Source organism: Molothrus ater, chromosome 6 (genome assembly GCF_012460135.2).
Source record: "Molothrus ater isolate BHLD 08-10-18 breed brown headed cowbird chromosome 6, BPBGC_Mater_1.1, whole genome shotgun sequence".
Lineage (NCBI taxonomy): Eukaryota > Metazoa > Chordata > Aves > Passeriformes > Icteridae > Molothrus > Molothrus ater.
Genome location: NC_050483.2, coordinates 24,428,388 through 24,443,258, shown reverse-complemented (window position 1 = coordinate 24,443,258; position 14,871 = coordinate 24,428,388). Strand labels below are relative to the sequence as shown.

General features: G+C 38.2%; 1 protein-coding gene across 8 annotated transcripts in view; it reads right to left on the bottom strand.

Annotated features, from left to right (window-relative positions):
* The window catches only part of PHF21A (PHD finger protein 21A), a 132,278-nt gene that overhangs the window by 34,293 nt on the left and 83,114 nt on the right, over positions 1-14,871 (bottom strand). The window lies entirely within an intron of this gene.

Genomic DNA, 14,871 nt, shown 5'->3' with positions numbered 1-14,871 from the left:
GCACTTACATGAGAAATAAAGTTAAAAATAACACAACCATTTTGACAATACCAACTGCTTTGAATTTTTGTTTTGTTTTGTTTTGAAGCACTAGTACTCAGACACAGTACTAAACATAGAGATGAAAAAAACCACCAAACCAAAAAATCCAGCTATTTACTACAACTGGAAGAATATTTTTCCTCAAATTTCATTCACACATGGTTATGAAATTCTGAGCTAACAAAATATCTGTTTTCTTCATTTTGTGGATATACAGTATACTTATGATTTTAAGTGTTTTGCTTATGATGAGCTAATACAGCTAATACTAATACAATGCCTCACGCAGTGAGTGTGTACCTCTAGCCCAGAAGAAGATAACAAAAAGGGCAAGTTCCCAAATTGACAGAAAACTGGAACTTTAAAAAGCCAAATAAAATTCACAAGCAACAAACCCCACATCCCTGTTTCATAATGTCGAAATGTGTGAGCTCACATGATTGACCTTTTAGCAAGACTGAATTCAGCAACTTGAAGGTACAGAAGGAGTGCCTGACTTCTACAAAACCCACAGCCCTGGCTGAGGATGCCTGCTCAGCTCTGACAAGAGAAACACAGGCCCAACCTTGCTGAAAATTCAGGGAGTTAGTAAAGGACAGCAGTCTGATGGAACTATTTTACCCTGCAACCAGTGAAGTGCTAAAACCTGTCAAAGCCTAAAAGCTGTAAACTGTTTGCTCCCTTCTGAAACAAGGATAAAATAATAGAAGTGTAGAAGGCATTTCCCTAATTCAGATATTTCACATAGTTTTAAATGTCCTGTGTCCATCAGCTTGCTCATACACATAATAACCGAACAATCATTTAAAACTGCTTTCTGCAAAGATCAACCATGTTAACATGCAAATCAAAGTGCAGCATCAGCAAGCAGATACAAGAGCTGAAAACACAGCCAAGGGGGAGGAGAGGAGAAGGCAGCAAAGTAGCAGAGGAAATAATGCAACATACTTAGAGCATATCTGCCAAAAAATGGACTGAACATACACTCCTCCTGCACAGGAGGCTGAAGAATTACCATACCCAGCATGCACAGGATGGGAGTTTTTGTCTTCCACAGCTGCATGTACAAATTTCAGGGATAATGATGCTCTTCTACTGATTCCCTGACTGGAGGAAATCAGCAGCAATGGCTCAAGAACGAATTTCCATCTTGTTCTTTACAATGGGAGGAACATTAGTGAAAAGATAAAAAAAAATAAGTATTAGAGAGAGGGGGAGGCAGGCTGAGGACTCCTCTGCCATACTGCTACAGCAGGACAAGAGCCAGCACGGAGAGCAGGGGAGCAGGAGCGAGGTGAGTCACGTGGCATTCACACACTGCCTGTTCCACCCCCAGGCCTGATCCACGGCCTGCAGAGATGGGTAAAACAGGACCGAAGCACAGTTTGTATTAGTGCCTTGTGCAAAAACTGACGCTCAGCATATTTGGCACAAGATGGATAACGTGAGTGGAAAAACGCCGTTGCTCTGGAAGTCTACGCTATCCTGTTGGAGGCTGCTGAGAGCTGCCTGGCAGCAGCATATCCTGCCATCCATATCCATTATGCAGATATTAAATTGGAAGAAACATCTAATGCTTTTAAGATTCAGAGAGTAAAACTGAAGTTTGCACTGCATGCCAATTGCTTACGCAGTTTAATAAGCTGCTTCTACCAACTGTCAGTAAAAATATCACATTGAAACTGCTGAAATCATTTTACTCTCTGCAACATTGTTGGGATTATCTGTTTGTTCGAAATTATCAAGAGAGACGCTCTGAACAACATATTTCGAAGTCCATAGCTGAATTAGCAAAACCAGACGAGTTTCTCAGGGTTGCACCTACACCGGAACTCCGAGCAGATCTCTCCCGTTTTCAGCGCCACTCTCCGCGCCCCCTCTCACGGCTCAGCCCACGCTGCCGGACTCGGCCCGCAGCGCCATCCGGCTGGAAGCGCCGCTCTGCAGCGCACCAGCGCCCAGCACGTGTCTGTCGGCAGCGGCCTGAGCAGAGCCTCCTTCCGTACGGAATTAAACGGGACGGTGCCATGAAAGAAACTCTTGTTTACTGTCAAACTTCAGAAACACTGTGTTTTTAAATTGTTCCTCAGTTATTTGACTGTTCTTAATCAATTTTAAAGACAGTTTGTGCTAAAGAAAGTACAGTCTGTTTGACTGAGATTTGCCAAGGCTGATACCAAGTCCTAGCTGCATGTCTTAGAGACTTTCACACCAGTTAATTCAGGTGTTCTAAAAGTACCACAGGATTCTTAAGAAATATTCCTAATTCTTTAAATGTAATAATTGCCATTTTTCCTTACCATTCATATTTAAGAATATTTAATTTAATTCTTACTACTTCAACATTTTAAATTGAGATTTACTCAATCACAAACACATCATCATGCACACAACATGAGTTTTCTGCAGGTCTTAAAGCTCTAGTTCTCCTCATATTCCTAGAATAGTTTCTTTTCCTGCCATAGTATGAAGTGTATGAAAAGCATTTGTCTTTCAAGTTTATGGAACCTTCCTCAAAACTGAATGCCAATCCTCTCTTTACCTCCACGATGTGAAAGAATTGATTAATCTCATCCATTCTTCTGAACTGCATTCTTCCCAAAAAGGAACTGCCAGCCCTATGCAATGGTTACTGTCAGACCACTTCCAAACCCACTTGTTGAACAGTGCCCTGTAAGCACACTACATCATCTCAAGCTCTTGCTGCCTTGACATCTTTATCGCGAATCTCATCAGGAACCGTTCACAGCGCTGAGTTCAGAGCTTGAGACATCTTATATGACCCTTCCTTAAAGTTAATAATTGCAATCAATATTGTGACATTTTGCTATACCACTTTCTCATTCATGCCACAGGCCAGATCCTAACACAGCATTGGAAGATTATTTTGGTTTGATTAAGCGGAAAATAGATCATCTTGATCACGGATCTGTGCCAAAAGACATCTCAGTACTCAAATAAAAAGTACCATGAATATGTTGTTAAAGGAGAAGCAAAGTACTTGGAGCAAACTTTAAATACAGTTTAAGGTTTTTATCCTTATTAGCTAAGCATTATTTCCATTTTAATTGGTCAATCAAGCAAAAAATAGTTCTCTGAGTACATCTTGCTTTTAAATACTAGATCCCTGATTGTATTTTGTGACACATTTTCCTCTTCTTTCAGGAAACATGTTCAGAAAAACATCCATATCTAAAGAAAGGTCTGCTTTTAAACTTCAAAAATCAATAAAAATTAAAATATAAAGATATTTTTAAAATGAGACAGTAAACTAGCATACTAAATAACCTTGCAATGCATACATTTCATCTCACAAAACCAAAGCTGATGTGGTTTGAGCTGCTCAGCTGCCTGCCAGTGACATGTTTTCCTGCTCTCCCAATCTCAGGAAGTCAGCTATTATGGATCCTCAGTTACCAGTGCCCTCCAATGAGCAAGATATTGGAGATATCTGGGATATAAAAGCTGCCTACTGCTGTGAGTGAAATGGTTAAGAGGAAGTACTAATTTCAAGTATGCTCCAACTTGGAAGTGGGGAAGATAGAGGGAATTTCACTACTCCACAATCTTCCTTTCCAGCCTCCCTTCTCTCTCTTTATCAGTCCTATTCCCAGTCACTACCCAAAGAGAAAGATACCAGAATTTCCATGGCAGAAAGAAGCTACAAGGTTTTAGAGATGTGGTACAATTAGTCTTTATCCTGCAAAGAGGGTGTATTCTGGGAATGGAATTTGAGAATGGAAAGATTACAAGCAAGGAGAGTAATTGTACACTCATTTACTGCTTTAAGATGGTATCTAAAATTTAAAATAGTGAAATCCAATTATAGAAATTGATGACGCAGAATCTACACCAGTAATGAAAAAAACCCTTTTGTACAAACCAGCTTGAATTAAATTCCACTGAAAGAATGATCTAAGGACTATAGAAATATTTACAGCTATTTCTGTGGTTATACTCCATTTTTATGGAATTCTGCACTTGTGGCTGTGCTTCACTTATAGCCAGATCTTTTTATCAACTACATCTAAACCAACTAAATTAGAAAGAATTTTATTTCCAGAAAAAAGAGCGATATAATTTCCTTTTTCTTAAAGGTGATCAAAATGGCCCCTATATCTTTCAGTCAGAAAAGGCTCCCCCTGAGGCAGAGGTGCTTGAATGCTGAACAGAAATGTAGCAGTTGGACTGGGAGGCCACTTATATCTTATACTCGAGTGCCTTACTGGGCATCATTACTGAAATGCACCCTATTTCTTTTTATAGCTGAAAAACCTGTATTTTTTTTAAGCCTTAGTTAAAATACATGGGTATCTAACCTCACCAAGTCAATGGCTGCATTGCCAACACTCCAGTAAGTGTCCCAAAGAGCATGTGCTGCATTCAGCTCACAGAAAACACAGCTAAAAGCAGCACAAAGACACGAGGACTTCTGCACATCTAAAAGAGGTTGCAGAGCATGTGAGGGCAACTGAATGCTTCTCCAGCCTCTGCCATGATGGTCCTGTGGGATGAACTTACACTTAGAATACAGATGGGCACTAGAGATGAACCACTTAGTTTTGGAACCCCTCAAATTAATGAGTTTGCTTTGCAGTCTTAACATCTTTAATACAATTTCTGACTATGGCATCTTGTACCTTGTGTAAAATGGAATTTACATAAAACTTAATTCCATAAAAATCGACTTTAATGTTATGTCAGATAAATATTATTAGATAGCATTGGCATGATGTGAAAAGTATTTTTATCATTAAAAAATGCTGGTAGACTTATCACAATTATATTTTAAATTAATTCCTATAGGTGTAATTCTGAAACAAACACACAGTTCAGACATGAACACAAATATTTTGAAAGACATACTGAATATTTCCTTTACGATAGAGAAACACCACTTAAAGCTGCTAGAAATCATTCAGAAGTGGATTATGACAGTTCTGAAAATAATGTTCATTCCTTAATTCTTAACAGGGGAGAATGTTTAATATTTTTTAATTTAAAAACATAGCTAGAATTATAAATTAAAATTGTAAAAAAAAATAGCTGTTGTGCTATCCTGCTTTATGTGACTTCTTGATTGCTTTATTTTCAGTACCGTGTCTTTTACCATTTGCAGCACCACAAGACCAATTAATTTCTAGAAGGGAATGCTGTACCATGAAACACCTTATGCATCACTGTCTTTTTGTTTTAGAATATTTACTCTTGCACAAAGCAGAGCACAGAGAATGAACCAGTAGAGACAGCATACATACAATGTTTTCCTGCAGCTTACATATTAAGTGTAATATCTAGCTTCTTACCCCAGCACATATGTTAACAGAAAGAAATTTGCAAGAACAGCAACAATAATTAAACAATGAAAGAATTAATGAATGGGGAATTAATTGTGTGACAACAGGCAAAACAGAACAGGAAAAAGAATAAAGTGCAGTATTTTGAATGTAATTAAAGAATAATGAAATTAAAGGAATTATTTCTTTTTTTTTTAATTTTACTAGGTTTGACAAAGTTTGTCTTGGTTTAGGTTTTTCTCCTTTACAGAAATACTTCCTAGTAAAAATACAAACTGGTAAAAGGATATGGGGACAAGCTCAACATGAAAACACTGAAGAAATTAAAGAATTAAACTGCTGACTACACTGGAAAAGGTGCTCATACTACTTTTGTCCATCTTCTTGTTCTACCCCCATTTGTCTGTTTCAAGGTTAAAAAAAATCATTCTTAAGGGAAAAAATAAAAAAGTCATCTAGACAGTTTCAGAAATGAAACAAGAGTCTTGTACTTCAATGTAAAAAAAAGTCTGTATGATCTCCAACTGAACCTAGTTTACTAGAAGCATGTAATGTGGTCTTGTAAAATCTGTCATAGACTGACACCTCCAATATAAAATCTCAGAACAAAAAATACTGTGGATTTTTATTCTTATGCAGGAGAATACACAGGAATAGCTACCCCCATGGGAAAGCCATTTGCATCTAAACACAGTAGCTGTTTACTAAAGCCAAACACCTCTGACAGGCCAGTCCCACTATTTCTCTTCTCCTACCTGTGATTTACCTCATAACATGACATCCTTTAAACTGAATTTGTCTGCATTAAGCAAGTAAAGTAGGGCACTTAAAATAAGTAAACTTACTTCATGTTTTAGAAACAAACAACCTAAAGAGAAGTATACTTTTTAATCTGGTAACTCCTCATATTTTGAATAACTCAAAGGGAAAGGACAGTCATAAAGTAATTTTACAACATACTACTGACATTTTAATGTGCACAGTATCACAGTCCTTGACTAAAATTTAGTCAGCTTCAGTAGGGTTCTTGTGCATCCTACAGCTATTCTCATGACTGAATCACACCTCCTCTCTTCTTCACGAAAGGAAACACACACAGTTCATGCTCATGTGCCTCATGCATGATCAGAAATATCAAGCAAGATGACTAGTTTTACTAAACCACAGAATAAAAATGCATTCTTTTGTGAATAGAAAGATCTGGATGCTCAAACTTTATCATAAAACCCCCTATTGATAACTCTGATTTTGGTAACAGCATCTAATATTTCCTTTCCACAGTTGCTTTACAAATGTCACAAACTAACACCAGCATTTTCTCTGTTGTCAATTAAATACTGTTTAGTGCCAATTCAATTAAAATGTATCACTAATAACATCACATCACAGTTCACTGGTGATCTCTACTTCATAAGCGGAATGAGTCATTAGAGCAAAAAGTCACAGTTTCACCTCACTCAAATGAAAGATTTTTCTCTTCTTCCCAGTAATTTGAACAGTATATCAAATACAGGAGTTCTGTTCAGCTAAACATACCTGCTTGTCCTACTCTCTTTGGTTAACCAAGGACAATCAAAACAAAGAAAAATGCCTGCTTCACAGAGAAGACATCAAATTAAATCACTGCAGAAGTTCCAAACTGCTGACCTTCAATTGCATCAAGGTTTGTGGACTCTCTGAAGCAAACTCTCTGAAAAACAAAGTCATGGTTCTTCCTTGCCTTCCCAATTTACATGGTATGGGGAGAGCAACTGTGTTTATCATCAGTAAGTATGGCTAAAACTACTCAATAACTGAAGATTTACTGAACTACCACCATCTTAAATTAAAACACCCAAGAACAGGCATTTTCCCAAGAGAACAGAAAGCTCCCCTTTTCTTGAGGGATGCAGAGGTACTGGAGACAGTTCAAAGAAGACCACAACCATAATCAAGGATCCAACAAACAACGCTGTGTAATGTGAAGCTTACAGAGGCTCTGCATATCCAGTTTATTGAGAGGCAACTACTCACTGAGTACAGATATTTATACACAGAAAAGAAATCCAGTGGCAGGAGAATTTTTACTTTCTCTGAGAAATGTTAAGTGATGATTCTGTATCTGCAAGTTGAAGGTAGACAAATTCAACCAGGAAATAAGATGCAGATATGGTTAAATGCTGGACCAGCCCAATATGAGGGGTAATGGCATACCATGGTTTAAAGTCTCTAGAAAAAGGGTATACAACTTTCCACAGGAAATGATTAATCTGAGTTTTGGAGCAGACTGTAGAGTAGATTTGAGGGGAGAGGGATCTGGGACTTGGATCTGGGGAGGGAAGCCTCTGCTCATTCTCCTCTCTTACGAGGGACAGTGCAAGTGCCATCACTTTTCCCAGCATGCTTCTCCAGCACTGAAACTCCACATAAAGACAGCCTTACTGTTTAGAACATGGACATGTCCAGAGGCACAAGCAACCAGATATACTCAAGGTTCTTTTTTCACCTTCTTCTGAAACAGAAGATACTGGCCATAGGTAGAGAAAAAGAGGCTAAGCAAAGCAAGGTTTTCTTCTTCCTTTGATTGCCTTTTATTGTATGCCTTCCTTACATACTTAGGTCTTTATTGTTTTTAGACATGGAATGGGAAAAAAAATTCTCTGGGTCAGATAGATTTGCTGAGATTTTTTTTCCCTTCCCTTCAGCAATGCAGAATGTGGATTGCCTGTTAGGACTAGCTGGGCAAATTTCCCCTTATCAACCTGCTGATATTGCAAGGGCCTTCAGAATATCTGGCAGAATAATCCAGCACCTTTTGTCTGAAAAACAAAGATGTGGAGGACAAAAATTTAATACACTTGATACAAACCAAACTGCTCAATTCTCTCTGAATCAAAAATTAGGTGTTCTTGCTTCCACCATAGCTTTCTCTATGAAAGCTTAATGCCTTGGTATCAGAGCCCTAGGATGGTGTCATCACTTCATCCTACAAGGTAATGGCTACATGATATGCAGACACGAAGAAGGCACACATGGCACACAAAGATGTTTCCGACATCCATGGATACTCCACAGGAGAATGGATTTGAGACCTGCTATATAACTATGGACAATATCCTGCATGAAAAAAGTACTAATAGAGTCCACATAAGGGAATATAAACATTCCTATCCATAAGTTCATACTACTTCTCCACAGTGTAACTGCTTGTTCAACAGTTATACTGTCATAATTTTAGACTGTTAAACCTCTGCTCTAGGGTTTATAAAAGATCAGAGCACTTGTCACTCTCAGTGCAGGTAGAGTGAGATAGAGTGGTTGAGCAGTTCATTCTTCTTTCTAATTACACTCCATTAACCTTCCACATGAGAGCTCCCCTGTGCTTTCATACCAGCAGCACCAACTGGCTGTGTTTGATAAGGCTCGGCAGCATTTGCAAGACCAGCACGTGGCACGGAAGGAACAGCTCAGCTCAGCAGCGCTCGCAGGAGCTGCACTGGCGCTCTGTCACTGAGCTGCAGTCAGATTCAGCTGAATTACACACACATGGACACCAGCCTCACCTTACCCACTTCCCTCACAACTCTACCCCTTGAACTTCAGAGATACATGATCTATTAGAAAGCCAGATGCAGAACTAGGTAGGGAATTATTCACAATGGGGAACCCAACAGTTACCACACTTTCCCCTCACTGCAAAGACCTGCCAAGAGAAATGTATTTAGAGCACTAAGGCATGCAGGGCAATAGAAAAGAAGTTGTTACATTATAATTAGATCACATTAGTGTATGCAACCAGAGTACAGAGAAGGAAAATTACTTTTGAAATGTAAATATTTTTTAAATGCACTTTCAGTATGCGAGGTTGTTTGTTGTATGTTCTGAAGACCACACTGCTTACAAACAGCATTATATTTCTCTATAACCTTTCTCAACAGTGACCACATAAATGAAGCTTTTCTAAAAAGACAGAGTCTTCAATTAATAATGTATTCTATGAAAGTTTTAAACTCAGTGCCAGGAAAGCTATTTTCCATGTGCATGAAGGTAGATTAGCATTTGTGTATACTGAGTAACAGTGTCAGCACATGCTTACGCAGATAAAAGGGAAACAAATTTGGAAGGAAGGATTGTAAACAATCTGAAACAGAACCCAAATTATTTTAAAAATAAATGAAACATTACAAAATCTGCACTTCTGAATGACATTTTACACAACCCCTTGAATTTTTTAACTGTTTTAAATGACTTCACAACATAAAGTGGTATATGGAACTGGTCTATATAAATGAGGGATGGCAACACTGCTTTTGCTATTAGCTCTATTATCCTTTCCCATGCCTCTCCTGTTTTTAACATATTTTGATACTTGCATATGCATGTATCTCCATAAATAAATATAACTTACTTCTACTGTAGGTTGCCCAACCTTCAGCTAATATTTTGAAATGACTGCTGTTTTCTAAGACTTGGTAAGTTTGAAGAGTCTGAAACAAAATCTGTTTGTGCTAAAAGCCAAGCAATGAATACAGCCTCTTCCAGTCCTTGTTCAGAATGGTTCAGGAATTTTACTTCAGAGCTCTGGTGCCCGTTGTCAAAGATCCTCTCCAGTACAAAGAGAACAGAGGCGGCTCTTCTCTTATAACAGGAAGGTAAATACTGCTACTGAACCCACCTAAAAATAACCTGAAGACACTTGGTTTACAAGGGTGATCATTAAAGGCCATTAGACTCACCTTCTACATCTACAATAGATTTTGGACCTCCTTTCTCCAATTTTCTTAAATTTACTCTAAAGATGCCAATTCAGTCTTTAGTGCAATTTAACTTGTGCCATCTAAGCCTGTAATATATGACAGGAATTCAGAATTTGTGGATGTGATCAACCACAGTGAATCTAAAACTGTCAGGCTACTGAGTTTGCTTCAGGAAAGCTGAATAGACAGAGGGCAGTTCTTACCTCTAAGACACACTTGATCAAAGTATGAACACAAGTATCTTTTTAACAACAATTTTTTGGAAGAATAAGGAATGATCTTGTTGAGATACATTTGATATCAACAAAGTGCAAGATTAATTCTCTTGGATATAATTTCTCTACTAAATATCACTCTTAAACCTAATAAATTTGAAACAAACACAATTAGGACATTGAAGAAATTTAACTACACCATCACTGTCTGCTGTTCTGTGAAAATCTATCCACAGGGCTTCAATGCTGTAATGCAATGAAATCTTGTTTGAGCTAGGATTAAAATTTAGACTAGGATAGCACTGAAGGAAAGCAGAACAACATTTCTGCGCCACATGTAGCTCTTACTTCTGTAAAAAAGATTTTTACACATGAATTGTACCCAGTACCTCTGTAACTTGTGCTCTCATATTTTTTGAAGTATGTGCTAGAATCATGACTTAAAGCTCCAAAATTCCTGGCTGTAAGCAACTAGTGTTGAAACTGCTTTCAGAACTAGTATTGCAGAAGTGCTTCCACTTCCTGGAGCAGTCAGCCATCACTGCTAACCCCATCTGGAATACTGTTTTCGGACAAGTGGGCTATGCTCACCTCTGAAAAATGCAAAATTTCAGCTGATGAAGAATTTTTAACTAACCACCTGAGAAATGTACCTCCTTTGAACTTTTTGGTAATGTTTGTTATTTTCCCAACACCTCTTGGAAAATATTTCAAAAGGAACTATTTTGGCTCTACACTGTCTTATTATTCTCTGTGTACAGAAGACCTCTCAAAAATAATCCAAGTACCTTTCTTTTGTATTATGTCAGTGGAGAAGATTTCCTGAGCATTTGGGGGGCCCATGAGGTGGGTGAATAATCTTTTAACCCAGCACAAAGAGGTAAGAAAGAGAAAGTAAGCTCTCCTGTAATTCCTCTTTATGCAATTCTCAACAATATGTTATATGTGGTTTTAGGGAAGTCCAAGATTTCTTCTGTGCCACTTCAGGCCCATATTAGATTTAAAAGGCAAATTAGTTTGGTTTTTTTTTTTTTAAGATTAAACAAAAACATTAAACATATTTTCATCGCATAATGAAGTGCAAGATCTTTTTCACACCATATGTTTGACTTGCTACTTACTGCAGAGAACATGCAATGTATAACTGGATAAACACATTTCATTCTACAAACTGGTCTGACAAGCTAAACCTGCACTAGGAGGTATCAGACAGTCTTAATGAAACTCAGAAGTATTATTTCATTGACATTCACTCAGCATTTCTTGTAAGACAATTCAGCTGCGAATGTGGAAGCATTAGCTCAAAACCCACGGACCTCCAAGAAACTGCATCATTAGGTCTCTCTGATGTTTCTCTAAAAACACCTATCACATCTGTCTCTAACAGCTGTAAATCACAGAACAGTAGTAAGTTTGCCTCCACATGGTTTCACACAGATGGATTTTTTTTTTAAAGGAATCACATGTTGCACTTTTAAGAAGGACTGAAAGATTACAGAAACCTAGCAACTGAAGCACAGGTTGTTACATCAAGCCATCTTGCTTTGTGTCCTCAGGTCTGGTAGCTTTACCCCTACTGGGATCTCAACCTCTTATTATTAACTCAGAAAATCACCTTAAAGCTGCATTGTCTTCACAACAAGAGTTTAATTAAAGTTTTATACATGTAATGTTTACCCTTTTAAACTCCTGTTCATAAAAATAAGTCCCCACGTAATTCTCTTTCTCAGATAACCTCCAAAAAGTGAGAAGATGAAAGGAGCTTCAATATTAGGGAGCAGGTTCTGTGGAATCTGAGGTTGAGGGGCTATTAGATGAAAGAAACAACTGAGAAAACATTTTCCCTCACACTACCTCTGAACAAACCAAGTTGATGCTGAAATGCAGGGCTGTTTTAGGGAAAAAAACTTCAGGGTTTGTTTTTTAACAAATACAACAGGGCACATATTTAAGAAAATAGAGCATAATTATTCGTTTGTTTTGGTAAAACTATCCTCTATTGTAATTCATCTGGAGTTGAGACAGGACGTAAGCAGAGGAAAGAGGCTTTTAAAAGATCTATCCTACACATGCAAACTTTTATATCACTAAATACATACAAGTGCATGTAAGTAAATAGTGACCTAGCTTTACTTTGAAAAAAAAAAACGACCATGACAAAAAGAGAAAATATCAACCAATTATAACAAGAATGTGTAATAGGTGTTGTAGAAATCAAAACAACAAAAACCAACCAAACAAAAAAACCCAACCCATTAACATGCAAACAGAAATACTTGACTGTGCACTGTACAGCCAGTAATAATTATGAGCCCAGTAGGACTTTCATGGCAATTGTGTGGAGGATCATATAAACATGTTTGGGCTGAGTTGGTTAGAGCATGATGCTAATAATGCCAAGGTCATAGGTACAATCTCTGTATGGACCATTCACTTAGGAGCTGGACTCGATGATCATTCTGGGTCCCTTCCAACTCAGGCTATTCTGTGACTACATCAAAATCACAGTAAAATCCAAAACACGTCTGTCAGTTTGCACAGGAAGACAGTCAAGCTGTCACTGATTGTGAGGAAGCTCAGAAGACAACAAAGAGCAATATCAAAAAACAAAATCAGGAAACACAGAAAAGAAAAAACAGGTTCACACAAGCAAAGAGCATTCACAGACAATGTAAAGCTGAATTGAAAAGTAGTGAAGTCAGACAAGCAAAAATTAGTCCTTTCTCACTGCCACGGAGGGCTTATAGAAGAAAGCATTACATTTTATCAGAATGACTTGAAAAAAAGGGCACACTTCAGTCATACTAATCCCTTTTAAAATCCCTTTTCACTGATATGTCAGGCCTATGCCCAGAGGGAAGTCTGAGGTGACACAAGTAGTAGTGCAGGGAATACTTTGAGATTTTTTCAGTGTATTTTCATTGAAGAAAAAAGTCCATATTTCATGTATATTTCATATACACATAAGCAAGAACTGAGCAGTAAACCATGCTTGACCCCACAGACCCACATTCTTAATGGTTTTTCCTTCCTTGCTGTTAGGTTGTATGATTAGCACACAATGCTCTGTAGGCCGAAAACCAAGTCTGCAAAGATCTTTTGAAATATTTAACATATACTAGCACTATGTAAACAGTAATAATAATTCAGAGGCCTTTTCCTACTCTTTTCGGCATTCCAAATGTATTTATTATGAGCTAGACAAATAATGCAGGATTGGAGCACTCTGCCTCCGCATTTCTCATCTTCCTCTTCCAATTTACCAGAGCAATGACGAAACAGGGGTTTTGCTCCAAGCCTTTAACTCTTTGCAGCACAGATTCTCATACTGAGTAGCTCTCTGAACTAGAGGATTCATCTTTTGCACAGGGGCAGAATCTCATTTCCTTAATCAATTTAGAGAAGATCAGAAGCCTGTCCAGTGACCCACATTGCTCGAGAAACTGCACCAGCAGCAGAGGCTATAGAGGCAGCTGCTTTCAGGCCAGCAACAGCATGCTCAGCATGAACAGACTGTACTAAGATTTTTCTCCCACACACAAAACCAAACTGTTCCTGTGCCCCCTTTGTGCTGACGGAGCCTGTCTCTCAGTTGATGAGCAAGTCACTATTTAGAAAATTATTTCTCAACCTATTTTGGAAATCCACAATCATGTACCATTGGCAGCACTGGTGAGTATTCAGCAGCGATTTCAAAGGTTCTTTGTCCTGGGGAGGAGACAGGACCATTCAGCAGCAAGCCGGCAGAACTGCTGAGTACACAGCTGGAGCGTACGTGGGGGAAGGGAAGCCGTGTGTGATTCTGCAATTATATCTGTTAAATGCACACAGATTTGAAGAATGATCACTTGGCATTTCTACTATTTTGCAAGTGCAAACTTTCAACACGTTTGCCAGAAGTATTTGGCTGTTTTTTCTTGTAAGAGGATAGAAGATCAGTGCAGAAAAACATTAAACCACATGGACATGCTACATAATTGGTTCTTTCAGCCCCTTGCAGCGCAAATGATTTGCAGTAACATGCTCTGATCTCCTCACTAGTTAACAGTCCAGTCCAAGACAAATACATCAAGAACAGATAGAGAGGAAAAAGCTGTGGACAAGATTAACCACACAAGCTTGGCTTTTTTACGATCCTCACATTTTTTTCTATTGCCCAGCTACTAGATATTCAAGAGAAAACAGGGTGTACTGTAACAACTGCTACAACAGGCCACAGGAGCACAGGTCCAGTAAGAACCCTTTCTGTTTGGATCTTCACAGGGCTCTCACTTGTACTACAAAGAATGGCACTTTGATGCCCTGTTTGTATTCCATTTTCAACAACAATGAGGAGGATGGAGGTGTCCGGTTTCTATGACAACCCAGATGGGCCACAATACAAGATACTTACAAATGTTCGACTGCAGGGATGCCAGATCAAATTAAGCTAGAGTTTACATTACTTCATAGAAACTAAAATAAAAGAAAAAACCCAAACAAAACACGAATGTCAAAGGAAGGATGACATTTCCTTGGTACACTCCAAAAGATTTCTGAAAGTAGGTGGTAAAGAAAGGAAGGATTTTTCCCTTTGAAAAT